Source organism: Capricornis sumatraensis, chromosome 6 (genome assembly GCF_032405125.1).
Source record: "Capricornis sumatraensis isolate serow.1 chromosome 6, serow.2, whole genome shotgun sequence".
NCBI lineage: Eukaryota > Metazoa > Chordata > Mammalia > Artiodactyla > Bovidae > Capricornis > Capricornis sumatraensis.
In genome coordinates this window covers 48,583,569-48,600,786 of record NC_091074.1, presented here as the reverse complement: position 1 = coordinate 48,600,786, position 17,218 = coordinate 48,583,569, and the positions used below count along the sequence as shown (strand labels likewise).

The window sequence follows — 17,218 nt, the reverse complement described above, 5'->3', positions numbered from 1 at the left end:
AAGCAAGGAAGAGAAAAATCTAAAACACTGCTAATAGGTAATAGCAATAATATTAGTTTACTATGCTCATATTGAGAGCAGAGCTAGAATAGCTACAAAAACGTGATCAATTTTTTGTTTTGTTATCCATTATTTAGCTTGGGGATAAAACACGCATTTTACTTTCAAGTGAGAGTCTTGAAAATATGCACGGCCAATACTGTATAAAAGCACCATTAAGCGAAGGTGATAAAAAGTTTTGAGATAAAAGAGGAAAAGGCAAATGGATTCTGAAATAATATCCTTACAGACAAAATAGAAAAAAAATCAGCAATTTCCAAATAGATCTAAAACCTAATTGGTGAAAATACTTCCAACTGAATCCTTTAGTACCTAGGAAACAGTTTGAAAGTCCCCTGTTAGGAATAACATAAAGCCCACAATGTGGACTCTATCCTCATAGAGCTGAAAATACAGTTATATTAACAGCCACATTAAAAGTTAGAAAACAATAGAAGACTTCAGAAAAAAAGTGCAACAACATAAGATTCACATATGTGGGATAAATATTCATTGAGTACCCATATTCCTAATATGGAAATATACAGTCACATTCCTTTGTGAGGTGACAGTCCAAAGATACCCCATTCTATTACACAGCACACACCTGACCATTTTTTCCATGAAGTCTTCACTTTTCTTCCTCCAACCCTTTCTTCCTCCCTCCACCTTCACCATACACATAGAAGTGTTCTCTCTGGCCCTTAAATACATCCAGAGATTTATCTATCCCTGTTTATACCATATACCAATATCCCCATTTTGTATTACACTTGCTTACAGCCAGGTAATTGACCAATGAATTTTAGATCACTTGCAGATAAACTTCACATCTCATTCACTAATAAACTCTCAATGCATTTGCCTCAGTGAAACACAGCTGATCAGCTAGACAAAGTCTGATTACAGCATGTTAGATTTGGACTTCTCCTCTACTCTCACAAACCCTGTAAGAATTTTACTTCTCAGAGGGAGGAAGAATAAAGATAGGAAAGGGGGAAAAAAATGACAGAAGAACAGTTAATACCATGTAGATAAATCCTTCTTCTCAAGGCAACTTGCAACAATTAATTTATTGACATGACTCCTTTTGGAAGAAAGTATTACACCTTTGTGGTCCCATGCATTCCTTGATATAAAACATATGTCTAATGAATATTTGGAAAATCAATTAGTTAATTAAAGAGAGAGAAGAGTGAGAAAAATAAATGTTCTCAATTAGTATCTACTGAAATGAGAATGAATGAAGGTCAACAGAAGAGAAGGGCAATTCTCCCTTAGTCTCCCCATCCAACATGTCCCAAAGTGATTCAGTAAGATATCTATCCCTTAAGCCAAATTTGAAAAGATATTATAAGTAAAATTTCATGGAACAATTATCTTGTTAAAACTGGCTATTCGCTAATTTATACTAAATTCAATTCAAGAAATATTTATTGAGCACCAACTATATATGAGGTGTGTTTCTGATATTAGGGAGGAAAGAAAGAAATGATTGTCCTTCCCTCAAGGACCTTACAATTTAGTGTCCTGTTCCTTGTAACCTGCAAAACTTTTTACTATGATGCAAAAAACGTGATGACATTTCACAATATTTATGAAGTCCTATGTTTTTAAATCATGGCCAAAAGAGATATACTAATTTTCCTTTTCAAAAAGCCTGAGTACTTCACAGCCAAATCCTGCATGGCAGCCTGCCAGGCCAAAGGGCCTCACCCTAAAAGGCCTGTATTCCCTCCTCAGAAAGAAAATGAAATAGACAGGTCTTCAAATGGAGTTACCAATGACTTAATTTTGACAGAAACATCTATATCCACATGTCTATGTTAAAACAAAGTTGGTAGGAAGGCTCTCCCTCACAACTTTCTTCAAACAAAATTTCAAGGTTGGCTTTATCTTTATTTCTGTGGACTAATCACAAATATTCATATCTGAGCTAATTTTTTATGCTTCTTAATAATCCAAATATTAATACTTGTCACAACTACAATGTGTCAATTTAAGCTCAGGTTCTATGGGGACACATTACTCCATTATATAAAGGAGACAAATATCATCTATAAAATAGCTCAGTTTAATGAATTTATCTCAAAAATGAAAAACAAAAATTCCTGAAAAGTCTAATCTTAAATAGCAGACATAATGAATAATATCTATTTCTCCTTCACAAAGGTTTTAAGATAAAATAAATGTAAGTATATATGCATGCTTGTATGAATATATATTTATATATAAATATAAAATATTATAGATAATATAAAATTGTGTATTTCCATACATGGCTTTAAAATTCAAATATATGAAGAAAGGGGAAATGAAAATATATTACTATTTCAAAATTATTGGGGAATTACTGAGGAATAGTATTGCCAAAATATAAAAATACTAAAAACATAAAAAAACTAAATGTTCAGGTGTCTTCACTAATTAAGTAGTAACGAGAGGAAAATCCATGTTTCCAAGGGATCACATAGAGGAATACTTTTTTTCATTCAGAATAAGTGGAATTTCCCCCTAAGTACCATGTTCTTGGCATAAGGGATGTTATGTCCAAGAACTCTGCTCCTTGCTGGGTCCCTTCTGCCCTGTGTCAGTGAGAGCGTCCTGTCTGGGCTCCTGGGGACTTCAAAGTGTGTATTTCCCATTTTCATCCCATCTAGATCAATTTACTTGTCCCAGAAATAGTATTAGAAAGAGCTTTGATAAGATGATCTGCACAGCCTTTGCACTTCTTCAGAGGCCTGGTGTCCTCATCATCTTCAGAGAACTCTAGACTTCTTAGTATTAGCTTCTTACCTATAACCCCCAACAGATCCAAAATTGTGGTCTTGGCTTAATAAATATTTGATTCAAGTTTAAGAAAATCCCTTAAATTCATTCACATTGAGGCTCTTAAGCTGACCCTCAACAAAAACAAAACAAGCAATCCAAAGACTTGACAATATCTACTACGATGTGTCTTAAGAGAATTCGTATTTTAACCTTCTTTGGGACTTAAAAAAAAAAAAAAAGCCTTCCCAGAAAGGATCAGGGAAGCTAGAGCTAAAGCCAGAAGGTAAAAAGAAAGCTTCCAAGACCACTGAACCCACACTGATCTATGTCTGACATACTCAGGCCACCTGATCCAGGACATGCAAACCAAGCTGGAGACATTCAGGGTGGTATTAGGCCCAAGACACTAAAGTCAGATGGGTTTAGGTTCGAATTATGGCTCAGCTATACGTAGCCACTATGGCAGCTGTTCCGCTATTTCCTCATCCACAGAGATTCTAACAGTAATTCCCTCACAAGGTATGTGAGGCAGAGGGTAATGCACTCTACACCACTAGGCTGGTATCAGTACTTTTACTGCTATTCTGGTATTACTGCTGCTATTACTCCTGCTAGCATGCTAGAGTCACTAGATTGTGTGCTCTATGAAGAAAAGTTTCATGCACAGCACAGTGGTTACAACTGCAGGCTCTAGAATCTAACTTCAAATCCCAGCTGGGCCATTTTCTGACCTAGGTAAGTTCCTTGAACAATTCATTTAACCTCTCTGTGCCTCAGTTTCCCTATATAAAAAGAGGATGATCGCATCCATGAAGTTACTGTGAGTGAAGGATGTTAGTTGCTCAGTCATACCCAACTTTATGACCCCATGGACTGTAGCCCACCAGGCTCCTCTATACATGGAATTCTCCAGGCAAGAATCCTGGAGTGCATTACCATTCCCTTCTCCAGGGGGTCTTCCTAACCCAGGGGTCAAATCCAGGTCTCCTGCATTGCAGGCGGATTTTTTACTGTCTAAGCCACCAGGGAAGCCCGTCGTGAATGAAGTTATATGTATAAAATGTTTGCAAGAGTTGTAGGTAGTAAGCATCTTTTTTACTTATCCTTACAGTGTGTGAAGTAAAAATAGTAATAATAATAACAATAAGCATACAAAACCATTTACTATAAGGTAGGTACTTTGTTGGAGAAGGCAATGGCAACCCACTCCAGCACTCTTGCCTGGAAAATCCCATGAGCCGAGGAGCCTAGTAGGCTGCAGTCCATGGGGTCGCAAAGACTTGGACATGACTGAGCGACTTCACTTTCACTTTTCACGTTCATGCATTGGAGAAGGAAATGGCAACCCACTCCAGTGTTCTTGCCTGGAGAATCCCAGGAATGGGGGAGCCTGGTGGGCTGCCATTTATGGAGTTGCACAGAGCTGGACACGACTGAAGCGACTTAGCAGCAGCAGCAGCAGCAGCAGCAGCAGCAGGTGCTTTGATAACCTATACACATACATATGTATGTATGTATATTAAATTATCCTCATTTACAGATGAGGAAACCAAGACATAGTGTAAATAACATGTTGAGTGGCAGACTCCCAAGAGTCATGATTTAAACCTAAGCCATCTGGTTTCAGAGCCCATACTATTAATCACTAACTATGCTATGCTGGCTGAAAAAAAGTTTAAACAATGAATGAATTTCCTGCTAGACAAATACTGAAAAGTCAATCACCTTGATTCTACTGTTTTCAAAAAGAGTGGACAGTTCTTGCAAAGTGCACACAAATGGAGGACAAAGGCAGAAAAGGTCAACTCAGTGTTCCCTATGCAAGCCTGGCAGGGGCTTTCCAGCCAAAGTCAGAACATGAGGGTGACCTAAAGGCACAAAAGGAACTCAAAGCTTTGGCCCTGAATCTACAGTCACTTAGTTTATAGCATGTTTTAAACTGACAAGGAGCAAATGCTTATGTTGGGCTTGGCCTTCTCTGGTGCCATGAGGGATTATATATAACCAGAAGACTGGATATTGGTCTTGAGGAAGCTTACAGGAATCCAAGGCATTCTCAGCTTCCCTTCAAACCCAGAAGTGAGGTTCACTTATCCATTTAAATCTTCCCTAGATTATTAGTGGGTATACTGGACTTGTTATTCACACCCATTTAAATTTTAGGCCATTTGAGGCCAAAGACATATTTATTGGTCACAACGGGACAAGCTATCCATAAGGCTTTATCAATTCTTCAATATTCTTGAGGCTTCATGTCATAAAATCTCACTCTAAAAACCTAGGAATCTTAGGTCAACCGTGTGTTGAATCAGTATCTTGCCAACGACTAACTCTTGGGGATAATTTGTTGCTTTTTCATGATCTTTGAATTCAGCTTCCCACAAATGTCTTAGCTTTGGATTCTTCTAGATCATCTTTTCTGTATGCATGCTTCCCAATAAAAGACTTTAAGCAATCTAAAATCTCAAATGAAACCACCAGACGATGGACAAAAAGAGACAAGAAAGGAACGTGGCAGGGAGAACAGAGCGACTGAGGAACAATAAAGACAGAATGGATTACTGAATTCTTTAAAAAATGAACATTTTTCATCTACCAGATTAGCAAATGTTAAAGTTTGCTGACATACTATACTGGTTAGGTGTGGAAGAAACTGGCACTCTCATACATGGCTAATGGGTGCATATCAGTACAACTGCCTATGGAAATGAAATCTGCCAATATTTATCCAGTTTTAAATGTACACACCCTTTGAATAAGCCATTCCCTGAACATAAACTACATACTTGGATGCCACCTCATGCTATACCAAAAAGATATCCAAATTCTGAATACTTCTGAATTTCAGGAGAGAGATTAATGAACAGGTTTCATGGTAACCACAGATATAAAATTATTCATATTATAACTTTGTCTTAATTAACAAATTATGTTATAACAAATGGATGTCCAAGCAGACTGAGATCATATTTCACTCGTATTCCTTTGGTGTCTAAATTGGAGATCTGTTTAGGTAGCTGCTATGTGTTATATAGTTCAAGGGTAAGGTTTACTGGATAAAGGGGCAAGCTTTACTATAAGGAGAAAATGGTCTGGGTTTGAGGAAAGGGGGACATACAGGATCTAATCCCCGGCATGGTGGCTCACAACAGGATGGGATCTCACAAACCTGGAGCGTCTCTCAGAGGAGTAACCCTTGGGACTTACCCCAAAACATCTGGCTTAGAAAACCAACAAGGGTTATGTTCAACAGAACCTAAGGGCTATAGGGAACTGAGTTCTTCCCTTTAAAGGGCTCACAGGCAGTCTCGTTTGCCCCAGGACCCAGTGCCAAAGAAGCAATTTGCAAAGTGCCTAGGCTGTATGTGAAGCAGATCCATTTGCTAATTCAGGATCTGCTGGAGGGGCAGGGGATAGCTGGGACTCTCTCCAGAGGTGGAGGCACTGGCAAACACCATTTCTGCACTCTCACTCTACCCTACTAGCACAAGTGGATGTGTGTGGACATGACACCCTCCTGCTGCCTTGCTAAGGCCTTTGGGGGCAAGGAGGTGCCACACTATCCTGCTGTCTCGCTAAAGCCAGCAAGTACAGGCAGTTGCAGCACTCTCTTGCTCCCAGACTGCAGCAGACAAGCATGGGCAGTCACAACGCTCTCTAGCTCCTTTGCTAAAGCCGAGGGCACAGACAGACAAAGTACTCTTCTGCTGCACTGCTGAACTCAGAGAGCATGCTCTGCCCCCTTCGCTTTCCGGTTACCTTGTTAAAGCCAGAGGGCATGCAAGTCAACACAGGGGACACTTCTAGATCACCTGCCCTGGTGGTCGAGGAGGCTTGTGTGTCTGGGCTCCATGTGGTTGTAATAATCAGAAGGACAGTTCTTGGCAGGCTACTACCCTCAGGGTACCACATAGAAAGCAAAGTAAAACACATCTCCAGTCTTCATGCTAAAGAGGCCTATTTATTTGTCTCAGAGCTTCCACATAAGAGAGAGACTTCAGACTTGCCATACATCCATCTAGACGCTACAGAGGCACTGCCAGGTAACATAAGCAGGGAGACACTATCCTTGAGCACTCCCTTGGCCTCACTCCAGCTCACTGCTACCTTCCAGTAAAGAGTGTAAATACTCATCTGGAGTTCTATTTTTGCAACTGTCACCCAGGGGACACCATCTCCAGATCTCCTGATATGGAAATCAGCAGAGTTTATGATTTCACCCCATGGGACTATACATATTTATATACTTTAAAAGCTGCTGCTTGAGGGTCTGGCTTCTAATCAGCCTGAAACTGGTGCTAAATGAGATCCCTCCCCTTGAAACACTGACAGGTCTTGGCATACTCTCAACAACAGGAACATATAAATAATAAATCAGGCTGCTTAGACAATCATACAGGTACAAGGGACAAACAAGAACTAGGGCAGGTTGAATGATAAAGTTCACCACTTACACAAGGCCACTCCTTCAAAATTGAGAGAGGAAGCTGTCTTGCCTAATACAGAGAAACAAACAGAGTCAAGCAAAATGGAAAAAAAAAAAAAAATACACAGAGTGGTATGTACCAAACAAAAGAAAAACATAAAACCTAGAGAAAGATCTTAATGAAACAGAGATAAATAATCACCTGATAAATTAAAAAAATGATCATAAATATGCTCACTGAACTTAGGGAGAAGAATAAATGAACATAGTGAGAACTTCAACAAAGATAAAGAAAATATAAGAAAGTATCAAATAGAAGTTACAGATATGAAGAACATGATTCCTAACATGAAAAATGCACTAGCGGATTCAACAGCAGACTAGATGAAACAGAAGAGTGGGTCAGTAATTGGAAGACAGGGCAATGGAACCCAACCAAAAAGAGCAGTAAAAAGAAAAAAGAATTAAAAAGAGAAAAAATAGCTTAAGGGACACTCGGAACAACATCAAACACAGTAACAATTGCACCCTAGAGGTCCCAGAAGAAGAAGAGAGACGGAGAAATGGGCAGATAACTTATTTGAATAAATAATGGCTGAAAATTTCCCTAACCTGGGGTAGGACACAGACAGTCAGGCGCAGGAAGCCAGAAATCTCCAAATAAGATGAACTCAGAGATTCACACAAAGACACATTATAATTAAAATAGCAAAAGTTATAGAAAAGTCCTGAAAGCAGCAAGGGGAAAACAACTTGTTATATACATAAAGTGTCAGCAAATTTTTTAGCAGAAATTTTGCAAGCTACAAGGGAGTGGCACAATATATTCAAACTGTGCAAAGAAAAAACACTTCCAACCAATAATACGCTACCTGGCAAGGTTATCATTCAGAATGGAAAGGAGATAACGAGTTTTCCAAACAACCAAAAGCTAAAGAAGTTCATCACTAGTAAAATGTCCTTACAAGAAATGTTAAAGTTGCTTCTTTAGGCTAAAGAGAAATGGCACTAATTAATAACAAGAAGGCATGTGAAAGTAAAAATCTTACTGGCAAAGGTAGTTATAAGGTAAAGGTAGCAAATTAATCACTTTTAAAGCTAGTATGAAGATTAAAAGACAAAAGCAGTAAAATTAACTAAAACTGTAAAAATTAACTAAGGGATACATAAACTTTAAAAGGTGTAAAATGCAATATTGAAAACATAAAACGTGGTAGAGGGGAAAAGAAAAATTTAAGGCTTTGGAGTAAGTTCAAATTTAGGTTGCTTTCAACTTAAACTGTTATTCATAAGATGCTACATGAGAACCTTACAGCAACCACAAAGCAAAAGCCTAGACTAGATGCCCCCCAAAATTGAGACAGAGTCTAAGCACAACACTAAAGAAAGTCATCAAACCACGAGGGAAGAGAGCAAGAGAAGAAAGAAACGGAGAGGAACTACAAAAACAGCTGGAAAACAATGAACAAACGGCAATAAGTATGAGCGAGTGTTAGTCACTCAGCCATGTCTGACTCTTTGTAACCCCATGGACTATAACCTGCCAGACTCCTGTGTCCAAGGGATTCTCAAAGGAAGAATACTGGAGTGGGTTTCCATTCCCTTCTCCAGGGGATCTTCCTGATCTAGGGATCAAGTCTGGATCTCCCACACTGCAGGCAGATTCTTTACCATCTGAGCCACCAGGGAAGAAAATGAATTAAATTCTCAAAAGACAGAGAGGGTGAATGGATTAAAAAAAATTTATTCTATATACTGCTTATAGGAGGCTTATTTCAGAAATAAAGACATATACATACTAAAAGTAAAGGGAAGGAGAAACATAGTCCATGCAAATGGAAATGAAAAGAAAGTTGTTATACCCACAGAAGGCAAAACAGACTTCAAAATAGACTGTAACAAAAGACAAAGAAGGGCATTACATCATAGCAAAGGGGTCGATCCAACAAGAAGAAATAACATTTGCAAATAAATATGTACCCAACATAGGAGCACCAAATGCATAAAGGATATATTAACAACCTAAAGGGAGAAACTGACAGTAATACAAGAATAGTAGGGGACTTCACCACCCCACTTACATCAGTGAAGAGATTATCCAGACAGAAAATCAAAAAAGACACATCGAGTCAGATGAACACATTAGGAAGCACAGCTATTCTCTGGTTTCAGTGAGCAGGGGCTACTCTGGGTGTGGCGCACGGGCTTCTCATTGCAGAGCATGAGCTCTAGGCTGCACAGGCTTCAGCAGCTGTGGCGCATGGTCTTGGACACACCTCAGCATGTGGAATCTTCCCAGACCAGAGACTGAACCTGTACTCCCTGCACTGGCAGGCAGACTCTCTTAACCACTGGACCGCCAGAGAATTCCAAGAGAAAATATTTTAAGGGGAAATTATAAAAAAGGACAAAGATAAGTTTGTTCACCGAAGAAGTAAATAAAAAAAAAAAAAAAGAAGTAAATAGATAATTAAAAAAAAAAAAAATTCTGAGTCACTGAAAGTAACTTAAAATCTGTGTTTTTACAAAATACTAAAATAACCACATGATTTGTTGTTAATTGACTCGATTTAGAATAATGCAAATATGGGTGTTTGTCTCTTTTTTCCCCACCAGTCGTGTTATAAAGACATAGACTGAATCACTCTTACACCTCATCCAGGAAAAGTTTCAACTGAAAGGCCATCTGTATTGTTAACTCATACTCAAAACAAAAGTAAGGCATTCATCCTATGAATAACTCTAGAACTCTAAGCTCTCAATGGCCCATTCTTTAATTTAGTGACCATTTATAATTTTTAAAAAGTGGCGTTGGAGGATGAGGGAGTATAGTTGTTACTCGAGTTACTTAAATCTAGTGGCTAAGGGATAAAACAAAAATTTATAGTGGAGTATCTAATCTGAAGGAGATCAACCCTGAGATTTCTTTGGAAGGAATGATGCTAAAGCTGAAGCTCCATTACTTTGGCCACCTCATGAGAAGAGTTAACTCATTGGAAAAGACTCTGATGCTGGGAGGGATAGAGGGCAGGAGGAGAAGGGGACGACCGAGGATGAGATGGCTGGATGGCATCACCGACTCGATGGACGTCAGTCTGAGTGAACTCCGGGAAATGTTGATGGACAGGGAGGCCTGGTGTGCTGCGATTCATGGGGTCGCAAAGAGTCGGACACGACTGAGCGACTGAACTGAACTGAATCTTAAAACTGAGGTTATGTGCAGTGAAGACTATTCCCTTCCTGAATTTAGGAGTTATGTGGGATGTAATCTATATTACATAACAAGGCTATAGAGAGGGGAAGAGAAGAGGCCAAGGTGGCATAAAGGAAAGACACTTTATAAACTATAATGGAATAAAGGAAACAAAAGGTGGAATAAACTAGAAAAAAAGTCATTCTTCACTCCATGGGGAGGGTTCTGTTTGCAGAGATCTTTCTCGCAAGAAGCACCTACCAATTTGGTGAGCAGCAAGCCTCCAATATGTTAGGGTAAGAGCATCCCTTCTTAGGATTTCCTGCCATTCAGTGCCACAAAGAACCAAGATGGTCTCTACTGTAGATTGAGACAAAAGGAAAAGCTTCTTCTAGGTTTGAGAATAAAAAAGTTTGAGTCTCTGCTGAGTGAAGACCTACAACACAAACAGGATAGCTACCTTGTAAGAAGGAATAGAGAGAAACATGATCCTACATGAAATCCTGGTTTCAAGGCTCATCTTCAAGCAGAAGAGTGGCTCGCCTGATGCTCACGTCACTTCCTCTTGAGATCCACCCGTCCACCTCTATGAAGGCAGATACAATCTCCTACGATCACTTCCACTTCCACTAGTTTCCTCCCTGGTCTGGGGGTTTTAACTGATGACATCATGGTGAGTACTTCAATGCAAGATGTCAAACAGTCTTACAATATCACACATGACCAGAATATTTTGTCAAGATAAAATATTTTCTAAAAATACAATCAAGGGTGTGTGCTGTAACATTGTTGTAGAATGTGAAGCACTTTGTTCACTGTCAGTAACATATCTTTATTATATCCTGACTATATCCCCTGGAGTAGGAAATGGCAGCTCACTCCAGTATTCTTACCTAGAGAATTCCATGGACAGAGGAGCCTGGTGGGTTATAGTTCATGGGATCACAGAGTCAGACATGACTGAAGTGACTTAGCACATATGGTCAACATGGGGAGTTTACTGGGAGATGATGTCTCAAGAACCCAATGGTCCTGGGTCTGCATCATGCCCAAAAGGAGCAGGAAGATCCATTATTCAGTTAAAGTAACAAAACAACAACCCAGAAATCCAAAATATTAAGCTTCCATTTATTTGTGGGTCATTTCTGGGATCTATTCTATTTCATCAGTCTATCTGAGTGTTCATTATAGCATTCTTGCAGCTTTATGTATGCCAGAAATAGTTCATAACTTTTTAAAGTCAGGGCCTCAGTATCACAGTGAGAGGCCCACAGATCCCTCTACACAGCAGGGCATTGTATGATTAAAGAAGGAAGAGCTGGTACAGTTAAGAGAAATGAAAATAAAAACAAATTTCTGTCTCTCAGAATTTTCTCACTGAAGCTATGCAAAGATCCACTTTCAAGACTTTGTAATACTTTCTTACTTAAATGCTAATTTCTTCCTGCAATTTTGAGTAATGACTGCCTTTTGAAAATCCTGCAGCAACAAACAGAGCCATGTCATTCACTGACCTTGGTATATTCCTAATGAGATGTCCCTCTGTGATACAAGAACTACTGATGGGGGATGGGAATAATGAATGGGGGAGTGGAAGATGAATGATATATAAGGGATACCATTAACATTTTCCATGAGCAGGACTGATATGCAGTGTAATAGAAACAGAATAAATCGCTTCACTGATGAACTCTCACCCCTGCAGAAAGTAACTCGTGGGTTTGGCAAGACAATCCAGTAAACAAATTACTCTGAGAGATTAATTAGATGTGAACTAAGGCCTCATAACATTTCCTTCTTCCAAATATATACTGTACAACAGTACCTTACAACTATCAGGATGGCTCTAAGGTTAATTTAATTTCAAAGTTGTTGAAAAATTCTTCCAATCCCTTGCTATAGTGTTATTCTTCTTCAACTTTTTGCTTTCTCTTTATAGTGAAAAAAACCATGATCAAAGCTGAGACATAAAAATTCCAGGGATCTTGACTCGAATATAGATAGACTCGTGGTTTAATTTCTCCTAGAAGCTTATTCACTTGTCTCTCCAAGCTACCTCTCACACACTTCTTAAAGACATTAAACAAACCTGCACGCAGAGCTCAAAGTAAGGATACCTATGTCCACGGTAGGGTGTGATAAAACTGAATTGAAACTCAACATAAAAAAACTAAGATCAAGGCATTGGGTCCCAACACTTCATGGCAAATAGAAGGGGAAAAGGTGGAAGTGGTGACAGATTTTATTTTCTTGGGATTCAAAATTGCTACCGATGGTAATTGCAGCCATGAAATTAAAAGATGCTTGCTCTTTGGAAGGAAAGTTATGACAAAGCTAGAGAGTATATTAGAAAGCAAAGACATCACTCTGCTGACAAAGGTCCATATAGTCAAAGCTGTGATTTTTCCAGCAGTAAGGTATGGATGTGAGAGTTGAACCATAAAGAAGACTGAGCAGCAAAGAATTGACGTTTTCAAATTGTGGTGCTGGAGAAGACTCTTGAGAGTCCTTTGGACTCCAGGGAGATCAAACCAGTCAATCCTAAAGGAAATCGACCCTGAATATACACTGGAAGGACTGATGCTGAGGCTGAAGCTCCAGTACTTTGGCCACCTGATGAAGGGCTGATTCACTGGAAAAACCCTGATGCTGGGAAAGATTGAAGGCAATAGGAAAAGGGGGTGACAGAGGATGAGATGGTTAGATAGCATCACCAACTCAATGGACATAAATTTGAGTCAACTCTGGAATATAGTGAAGGATAGGGAAGCCTGTCATTCTGCAGTCCATGGGTTACAAACAGTTGGACATTACTTAGCGACTAAACAACAACGAAAATAAAGAAAATTCTGTTGTATAACTTACTAACTTGGGCAATTCTCTCACATAATTTCTCTGAGCCTCATGTTCCTAGTCTGCCAACTCAATGGACATGAGTTTGAGTAAGCTCCAGGAGTTGGTGACGGACAGGGAAGCCTGGCATGCTGCAGTCCATGGGGTCGCAAAAGGTCAGACATGACTGAGCGACTGAACTGAAGTGAACTGAAAACAGAAATAATAAGACTGCCCATTCTGCCTTCCATACTATATTATGCAACAATAAAATGACACATACTATATAAGAGGATGTTTTGAAAAGGTATAAAATGGAATAAAATTGAAAAATTGTGGTATTCTTATTCTTACTTAGTTTTCTGTTTTATATTTGTAATAGAAATCAAATTCTTACAACAGAAACCAGACCAGGTGCAGAAAATGAAGCTTACACTGGCAGGTCTTTTTCCGCCCATCTTAATCGGCCTTAGTGCCCACCAAGGCTGATTGGTTAAACTACACACTACCCTAAGTCATTAAATTTCTTACATGCATTTTTTATTCCCACAAACCTGATCACTTATGAAAACAGGACAAACAACTTTGGGGAAACATGAGAGCATATTAGTGTATTTTTAATTGGGGTGGAGTACAACAAAATAGTTTAATAAGACACCTGAGTAATTAGGAAAAATATGATTTTTAAAAGTTCATTTAATATCCCTTGAAAATATATGGTTCAGAGATCAGTTCAGTTTACTTGCTCAGTTGTGCCTGCCTCTTTCTGACCCCATGGACTGTAGCATGCCAGACTCACCTGTCCATCATCAACTCCTGGAGCTTGCTCAAACTCATGTCCATAAAGTTGGTGAGGCCATCCAACCATCTCATTCTCTGTCATCCCCTTCTCCCCATGTCTTCAATCTTTCCCACCATCAGGTTCTTTTCCAATGAGTCAGTTATTTGTATCAGGTGGCCAAAGTATTAGAGTTTCAGCGTCAGCATCAGTCCTTCCAATGAATACTCAGGACTGATTTTCCTTTAGGATTGACTGGTTGGATCTCCTTGCTGTCCAAGGGACTCTTAAGGGTCTTCTCCAACACCACAGTTCAAAACCATCAATTCCTCAGCACTCAGCTTTCTTTATGGTCCAACTCTCACATCCATACACGGCTACTGGGAAGACCATAGCTTTGACTAGATGGACTTTTGTTGGCAAAGTAATGTCTCTGCTTTTTAATATGCTGTTTAGGTTGGTCATAGCTTTTCTTCCAAGGGGCCAAGCGTCTTTTAATTTCATGGCTGGAGTTACCATCTGCAGTGATTTTGGAGCCCCCCAAAATAAAGTCTGTCACTGTTTCCATTGTTGTCCCATCTATTTGACATGCAGTGATGAGACCCAAAGCCATGATCTTAGCTTTCTGAATGTTGAGTTTTGAGCCAGCTTTTTCACTCTCCTCTTTCACTTTTATCAAGAGGCTCTTTAGTTCTTCACTTTTTGCCATAAAGGTCGTATCATCTGTTTATCTGAGGTTATTAATACTTCTCCTGGCAATCTTGATTCCAGCTTGTGCTTCATCCAGCCCAGTATTTCTTATGATGTACTCTGCATAAAAGTTAAATAAGCAGGGTGACAATATACAGCCTTGACATACTCCTTTCCTGATTTGGAACCATTCTACTGTTCCATGTCCAGTTCTAACTATTGCTTCCTGACCTGCATACAGATTTCTCAGGAGGCAGGTCAGGTGGTCTGGTATAACCATCTCTTTCAGAATTTTCCACAGTTTGTTGTGATCCACATAGTCAAGGATTTTGGCATAGTCAATAAAACAGAAGTAGATGTTTTTCTGGAACTCTCTAGCTTTTTCTATGATCCAACGTATGTTAGCAATTTGATTTCTGGTTCCTCTGCCTTTTCTACATCCAGCTCGAACATCTGGAACTTCACGGTTCAAGTACTGTTGAAGCCTGGCTTAGAGAATTTTGAGCATTACTTTACTAGCATGTGAGATGAGTGCAATTGTGCGGTAGTTTGAGCATTATTTGGTATTGGATTGGAATGAAAACTGACCTTTTCTAGTCCTGTGGCCACTGCTGAGTTTTCCAAATTTGCTGGCATATTGAGAGCAGCACTTCTACTTTTAGGATTTGAAATAGCTCAACTGGAATGCCATCACCTCCACTAGCTTTGTTTGTAGTGATGCGTCCTAAGGCCTACTTGACTTCGCATTCCAAGATGTCTGGCTCTAGGTGAGTGATCACACCATCATGGTTATCTGGGTCATGAAGATCTTTTTTGTATAATTTTTCTGTGTATTCTTGCGACCTCTTGCTATCTTCTGCTTCTGTTAGGTCCGTACCATTTCTGTCCTCTATCGAGCACATCTTGCATGAAATGTTCCCTTGGTATCTCTAATTTTCTTGAGATCTCTAGTCTTTCCCATTCTATTGTTTTCCTCTATTTCTTTGCACTGATGACTAAGGAAGGCTTTCTCATCTCTCCTTGCTCTTCTTTGGAACTTTGCATTCAAATGGGTATATCTTTCCTTTTCTCTTTTGCCTTTCACTTCTCTTCTTTTCTCAGCTATTTGTAAGGCCTCTTCAGAGAACCATTTTGCCTTTATGCATTTCTTTTTTGGGGGGGATGGTTCAGAGATAGATAACAATAAATTTTTGTAATGATAAAAATGTGTCTTTTCCAGAATAACCAAATTCAAAAGAACAAAATTACATCATCTTATAAAAGATGAAATGATTGTATGTCAGGTAGCAGGGTCTTTCTATAACCAAATGAACAGAAAGAGTAGTGTCTCTTTTTAATTCTGCAGAACCTGAGTGGCTATTTCCACAACTAGTATCATAGAGTTGTATGGTATTTTAAGTGGAATAATATTGAAGGGGAAAAGGAGGGGAAAGAATGATTCTTTTAAAGTTTCCAGGCCTAGAGAGCCATTCCGCTCACCCACTGTACTGCTGTACAGTTGTAATTAACACAGGTAAAAACTTCCGTGATGGATGGAATTTCATATAGTCTACATACATGGTATTACTCCAGGATCCTCTACTTGCAATACACCAGGGAGTATGCAAAACAAATGATGCCCTAAGTTGTGCACTGTAGCTGTCCTAGTGGGGGTAGGAGCAGGAACTAGGATTGGGATCCCCACAAAAGAGCAAAATGTGAAATGGAATAAACATAACTCACAGTAGCTTTGTGGAAGGCTGTGGTGGATTGGAAAGAGTTCTGGTCAAAGAGTCTGTGTCCTGGTTTATAATCTAGTACTTACCAGTAGTAAAACTTCAGTAAACTCACAGGGGCTGCTCTGCTCCCTTATTGAAAAATGGAAATGAAAATTGCAACTACCTTTTCTAGCTGTAAGGATTATTGTGAGAATCCAATGAGATTATGCACAGGACACTGCTCTGTAAACCTAACTTAACAAATAGAGAAGGTTATTATCTTGGGTTGAGTTCAGCTTCCCAACAGTCTGTCTCAAACCATGAAAATGTTTTTTCCTTGGGGCTCCAAAGTATTCTCCAAATATAGCTGTTCTACTTAACTTTCTTCTGTCATGAGCATAGTGGGATTTTTATTATTCCGTATAAACCATACATGGCCATTTTCATTTGTCAGTGCCTATTATTACTGCCACTAGTCATTCTATAAAATATCTCCAAATCCAGTCTTGACTTAAAAAGTCTCATGGGTAGAACAGGTTAGATAAACAATCAGTGTGTTATATTTTGAAAATTATTCTTCTAGGATAATACATGTAACTACTGATAATTATACCTATGATTTTCCTGATGAGCTAGAAAGTTGTTTGTTTTAAAATTGCTTTCAATTAGCTGATTTCAAAAAAGCTTAATCTTACAAGCAGTGCTGGTTTGGCATAGTTGCAGTTCTCAAGGTTCTCTGGCTTTTCTTATTGAAGTTAAGTAGTGATGGAAAGAGGCCTTTCCTGTTAATG

The 17,218-nt window shown here is 39.0% G+C and overlaps 1 protein-coding gene across 1 annotated transcript in view; it reads right to left on the bottom strand.

Annotated features, from left to right (window-relative positions):
* Positions 1-17,218, bottom strand: part of GLIS3 (GLIS family zinc finger 3) — a 477,578-nt gene that overhangs the window by 286,278 nt on the left and 174,082 nt on the right. The window lies entirely within an intron of this gene.